This window comes from Pteropus medius, unplaced genomic scaffold, assembly GCF_902729225.1.
Source record: "Pteropus medius unplaced genomic scaffold, Ma_sr-lr_union100, whole genome shotgun sequence".
NCBI lineage: Eukaryota > Metazoa > Chordata > Mammalia > Chiroptera > Pteropodidae > Pteropus > Pteropus medius.
Window position 1 is genome coordinate 27405470 of NW_024354500.1, and position 7024 is coordinate 27412493.

Here is a 7024-nt window from a genome sequence, read left to right on the forward strand (position 1 = left end):
ATCTTTAATATATTGAAACTGTTCATCAGATTTTAATTAACAAGTCCAGTCTCCCACAGATGAGATCCAAACTCAGGTCTGACTGGCTCTGAATGAAGCCCATGAATGCACTCTCTCTGTACATGCTGCTCCCTGAATGTCTGCTAATTGTTAGTCTATGTCAGTCTTTCCAAATAATCCTTTAGAACAAGAACAGGTTTCACTCAATAAATTTAAAGAGTGAAACATGACACATGTTTTAATTCAAATGCACATTTATCAGAAACCATTATGGGTACTCTTTTTCTTCATTTCTATCAAACTAGTAAGTCTTCCAGATCCAACCAAATCCTGGAAGACAGGTCTTAATGCATAGCACATACATTAATTCCTGTCCTCTCTGTTTACAAAACGCTCATAACTCTTATATAATAGAACCCTTAATGTATTTCTGTTGGGTTTTTATTTTTCGTCTTCATTAACTTTGTCCTGAATGCATGTACTACATTTTCTGGATCAGAGATGGATTTCTATTCACTCACAGCAAATAGCGCTGGAGAAAATCTTATCTCTGGGGTGATGCCATGAAAACTAAGGAGGAATCTTGGGTTCTTACTATAACCTTCAGTATGTAAATAAATCTTTTTACCAGCCAGATAAACCCAGCATCTCCAGCCTCACAACCCAGAGAGGTCCCCAAGGTCCCAGGACTCAACCTTCTTTGAAATGTAAACACAAACTTCTGAAGTTAGGTAAATCTCTCTGGAATTCTCACTACTTATACAGTTGTAAATTTCTTTTGGTAGCTTGATCTTTTAGCACAGATCTCAAGTTTCAGCAAAATTTGTTTAGAATGCCCTCAACTGCACAGGGACACACACAAAAATATTATCTCTACACAAAATTTTCCCTGCAACAAATTCTACATTTGTTATTTATTTATTTTTTTGCTCTATGTGATGATATCCACGCCCCCACCACCAAAAAAATTCCTTAGCTTTCTATCTCCAGAGACTAGAATAGTACTTGGCACACAGTAATATGCTTAATTAACAGTAATCGTATTTCATGGTTGCCTGGCACAGCCCCAGCATATTCTTGTTTTCCTAATGTAAACATTTTTCAATATTTCTTTAATTCTGAAAAAGTTTAAAACTTCAGAAAAGTTGCATAACTAGTACAAAGAATTCCTCTTTCTTTCTCTTTCTCTTATTGTCTATATATATACACACACAAATACATATTTTTTCCCAAACCATTTGAAGGTAAGTTATAGACACCATGACAATTCAACTTTGAATTCTTCAGCATGTATATGCCAAGAACAAGATCATTTTCTTAAATGGCTTCTGTAAGATTATCAAAGTCAAGAAATTTAACCTTAGTATCATCTATTGTGATACTAGAGTATCATCTAGTATATAGTGTCATCTAAAATATAGTACATATTAAAACTTTTCCTATTGACCCAATAATGTCCTTCATTGATATATTTTTTATTTATTTTTCAGGTTCAGGATCCATCCAGATCACACATTGAATTTAGGTGACATGCATCTTGTTTTCTTTAATCTAAAAGTTTCTCATCTTTTGTCTTTCATGATATTGTTATGGCAAAATAATAATAATAATAATAATAATAATAATATACTTTTTACTCTCAAAGTATCCTCGTTTGAATAATACATTACATATCACCTTACTTATAAGTGTTGAGAGAAAATGCTCCATGAATATGTTTCTGCTTGACATAGAGCTTTCTGAGCACAGAGCACTGGCATTTGGATTAAAAGATGATTGGAAAACAACCCTAAAGATAGAGACCCCTGGAAACATAAAGAGACATACGTCCCCAAAGCCATTTGTTTACTCTCCAGGGTAATAACCTTTCCTTTTCTTCCCAGAGAGACTTTATTTATATTCTAGAACAAAGGTCTTTTTTCTCCTTCCAAAAAGATGGTCAGACCTGCCAGCCAGCCATCTATACAAGCTCTGAGTTATATATTTGAGGGTTCGTTCCTCTTTTGTGGTGCAAATCTGGCTGTCATTGCATGACCTACAGGAATTTTGGACAAGAGACCAGCACAAAATATTCTGTGAGTAAAAGTTCTGTCCTCTGATCCAGAGGTCTCATGTTTCTGTGGCGTGCTAACTCCTTAGTTTGCAAGTAGAGTAACATTCCTGACCCTTTAGAGTTTCACACTTAATTTGTCATTAGCATTTAATCTAGAAAGTCATGAGGGATACTAAAGGAAAAGGCCTGGTCCCTGACCACTAAGATTTTATAATCTAGTGAAGAAATCAGACCTAATTTAAAATACCAGGAGGAAAATGTGGTATGTGTTATGGTCAGAAACTGGATTGTGGAAAAAAAAAAAATGCAGAGAACAAAAGAGACCAATTGCCATTAAGAAGGATAAGGCAGGACTTACAGGCGAGGGAGATACAGAGGTTGGACAGCCAAGGATGGTAAAAGAGCTTCAGTGATTGGCACAAAGCCACAAAGAAATACAGTCAGAGTTAGTATTCTTTTTTTTTTTTTAACTCTCAGTGAATCTTTTTTTACATTAATTAAATTCCCAGTTGATTAATAAAGAGTCAGAATGAGAAAGTAAAAATGAGTCAGATAAATCTTATTGTGTCCGAGAAAAGTATTTTGTAGTGCATAGTATTTGATGATGCACACATATATTAACTCAAATATTTTAATTTTGATACTTGTACAAAGTATTAGCCCTTATACTATATGAATTTACATGTAGAGTTATACATTTTACATTAATGAGCTGTTTATGTATGTTCTGAGAAACCTATGTCTTTGATTTGTGTGCAATGGCACAACTGTACAATAGTTGGGAAACAATTTGGATTTTAGTTACGGGTTTAAAAGATAGGCATATTTCAGACAATTAAGTCCCCAGAATATCTATATTTGAAAAAAAATATATCATTGTACAATGCAAGAAAATTGAGCCATGATTCCTGATATGAAAGGCTAATTAAAAATTTCATTACATCAAGATTATAATACATTGATGGACAAGGAAACTGTTTCATATGTATATGAAAGAAGAAATAAATAATAAACTCAGATAAGCATGGAGAAACCAGGTTAAATCACTGAAATAATAAAATCTGAGGTTCATATAATATTCTAATGCCAGTCTTAGATATTATTGCATTTTATTTTTTAGCTACAAAAAAATTTAATATTAGACAACTCTCAATTTAAATGCAATTAATGTGGGATATTATATAGACACTGAATAAAGTTTTATAAGTAAATTAAATATTTTATAAATGTAACATTGTATTACTGATATTTCAAATGCAAATTACATAAATGTAATTATTTCCAACTTGCAGATGGCAAATCATGGACTTTTTTGACTCTAATGATTTGAGCCAATACTTTATAATAAACCTCTTTCTATATGTACGTTGATAGATACAGATACAGATAAAGATGTTGGTATATAGATATATCCTATCAGTCTGTTTCCATGGACAACCCTAATACAATAAATAATATATTACAGAAAAAAAATTGAGAAATACAGTTTAAACACTATATTTTTTTGTGAAAATAGAATCTTGGAAACGGGCTAAAAAATTCAGTATGTATGGTTCTGATATGATTTCTCATAAAATGTTGGAGCTTTATAGTTTTATCGGTAATAATTTTTAGCTATCAAGTATATCACTTTTCAAAACTCCAGTTATCTTTACCATTGAAATAAAACATCTATCGTGGGCAGAGTGTACACTTAAGTACATAAGTACACCTCCCAGGTCAACTTATCATGAAAAAAAAAAACAGATAAGCAATTTTTGTTTCATGGATAGCTACTTACAATTATGTTTTACTGAGGTGACTCAATATTATCAGGATGATGATACTGGTTATACTTAGTCAATGAGCTAAGTATAAGAAAAATACAAATAGAATGAAAAGCAATATCCTGTGAAACAATTATAAATCTTAGTAATATCAATGGAAAGAAGATGGTTAAAGGAAATGGTGGGTGAACAAGACCAATCTCCATGGTTTCTTCTTCTAAAGCAGAGAAATTACTTTTCTGAAAGCAAAAAGCAGTGGCTGTGGAATATCAGAAAAGGAGAATATTTTATAAACCTAGAAAGGAAGTAAAAGGGAGTCATAGAGCTGAATGAAAGAAAAAAGAAGGAAAGAACAAAGGAAAGAAGAGGAGGGGCAGAGGGAGAGAGGGAGGAGGAAAAGAAGTGTCTCCTGCATCTTCCATTACATTAAGAAAAGCTCCATTCAAATTTTAAACCTGATCAGGACAGGTCCATTCAATTGCAGGTTGTCGTTTATTGTCTTATATATTCATTCCAATGCTTTTCCTGATCTCCTGAATGCAGCTAGAACACATGGAATCAGCTTCAGCTCCCATCAAGTCCCATCACCCATCATCCTCCACCTGTGCATCCAAGGAGCCTCGCAAAGCAGGTTAAAACTCTTTCTTCTAAATCTCTTTGATAAGAAAAGGAACAGCAATGATAAATACTTTTTAAAGTGATAAGTGAATTACAATAAGAAATAACTAAATTATATAAAGCAAAATAATTTGAGAGGGATAGTTTTTTTCTTCTTGGTTTACATTACTGGGAATCAATGCTTATTTTAAATGATGTAGCATGAACCTATTTCACAATACTTTATTGTCCAATTTTCTTTCCTCTATTTTTATTTTTTGAGAATGAAATACCTTGAACATATTTGTATTCACTGGTTGATTCATTCATTTAAAATATGTTCAGTTATCTACCAAGTACCTACCACATCAACACACCGTGCTCAGTATTTTAGGATCTAAAATTAAATGAGACTCTGTGAACACTGTTTTTTAATCTATAAAAATGTTATTAAAATAAAGAGTTAGTAATCAGACAGAGTGTAGTATCTGTTCTGAGGGAGGAATACTTATGAAAGGAACTTTCCATTCTTAGCTTAACTATACATTGTAGTTAGGCAATACATAAAACTCTAATTAATAGTAAGAATACATACATGACATGTTTTCTAAGTGCTTTCTCCTGCATTACCTAATTTAATCTCAAGAAATTTAGTAGATTAAGATCCAACAGAAAGTCAGTGGTAGAAGCAAGATGCAAAGCCAGATCCTCTTAACTGCTTTCCCAATGCTTTTCCCATCACCCCACTGTTTTATTTTTGTACCATGCAAAATCTTCAACCTGTTTTTATTTAAATGATGTAACAAAATAAAGGCTAAATTTTCCCTTATGACTTCATTACTTTTTAAAAGAAAAGTTTTAGACATTCAAATACCCAATTAACATTACGGTAATGAACTTGAGTTTTATTAAATCTTCCTCCCTCTTTCTGTCCTTTAGTGAAAATGTTAAGCAATTACATTGTTGTCCAAAGATCCAAGATGGATAATTAACCACTAAATAATTATTATTTCTGTTTGCAGAACAGTGGAAATACAAAGTAATCGTGATGGTGATATAAGATGATTTGCTCAAAGTCAAATAAATAACAAAGCAAGAATTTGAGTACATTTAAGGTATAAAATATTCATTAAAAAATAAGTGTATCTAATAGGTTTTTGGAGGAGTCTCTAGGGTGTTCTATATAAAGAATCATATCATCTGTAAAAAGTGACAATTTGACTTCTTTGTTCCCAGTATGGATGCTTTTTATTTCTACTCTTGCCTGATTGCTCTATCTAGGACTTCCAATACTGTATTGAATAAGAGTGCTAAGAGCAGGAATCCTATCTTGGTTCCCCTGATCCTAGAGGAAAAAGTTTCATATTTTTCACCATTAAGTATGATACTAGTTGGGGTTTTGTTGTACATGGCCTTTATTATGTTGTGGTACTTTCTTTCTATACCCATTTTATTAAGTGTTTTTATCATAAAATGGATGCTGTATCTTGTCAAATGTTTTTCCTATATCTATTGTTATGATCATATAATTTTTATCCTTTGTTTTGTTTATGTGCTGTATCACATTGATCAATTTGAATGTGTTGAATCATCCTTGCACTCCTGGAATGAACCCCACCTATGACCATGATGTATAGTTTTTTAATGTATCGTTGTATTTGATTTCCTTGTACTTTGTTTAGGATTTTTGTATCTGTATTCATCAGAGATATTAGTCTGCAGGGTTTTTTTTTTAATCTTTCTACTTAGATTTTATTTAATATCTTATTTGTAACCTAACTCTCAGTGAGGAAACTTTTGTTAAACTAAGAGAATGAGAATTTTCATAAAAATATGGAATGCTTCATGAATTTGCATGTCATCCTTGCACAGGGGCCATGCTAATCTTCTCTGTATCATTCCAGTTTTAGTATATGTGCTGCCGAAGCAAGCACTAATCTGCAGTTTTTTGTGTTATCCTTACCAGGTTTCTGCATCAGGGGAATGTTGGCCTCATAAAATGAGTTAGAAAATATTGCCCCTTCTTCAATTTTTTTGTAAGATTTTGAGAAGGACAGATATTAAGTCATCTTTGAATGTTTGGTAGAATTCACTGGTGAAGCTATCTGGTCCTCGACTTTACTTTTTGGGAGATTTTTGATGATTATTTCAATTTCCTGACTGTTGTTCTATTTAGATTTTCCAGCTCTTCATTATTCAGTCTAGGAAGGTTGTATAGCTCTAAGAACTTGTCCATTTCTTTTAGGTTATTGAATTTGGTGGGATATAGTCTTTCACAGTATTTTTGTATGATCCTTTATATTTCAGTGGTATTCATAACAACTTCTTTCATTTCTGATTTTGTTTATTTGAATCTTTTCTCTTTTTTCCTTAGTGACTATAGCCAGGGTTTGTCAATTTTATTAATCTTTTCAAAGAACCAGCTCTATGTCGCATTATTTTTTTCTATTGTCCTTTTGTTCTCAATTTCATTTAATTCTGTTCTAATTTTAAGTATTTCCTTCCTTCTGCTGACTTTGATCTTCATTTATTCTTAATGTTCTAGTCCTTTAAGTGTAATGTTAAGTTGTTTATTTGGGATTTTTCTTGTTTCTTGAGACAGGCCTAT

The 7024-nt window shown here is 32.2% G+C and overlaps 1 non-coding gene across 1 annotated transcript; it reads right to left on the minus strand.

Annotated features, from left to right (window-relative positions):
- Positions 1 to 6243: 6243 nt before the first annotated feature.
- LOC120595270 (U6 spliceosomal RNA) lies at positions 6244 to 6350 on the minus strand. Its single transcript, XR_005650773.1, has one exon. It is a non-coding gene; the product is annotated as a U6 spliceosomal RNA (small nuclear RNA).
- Positions 6351 to 7024: the final 674 nt, after the last annotated feature.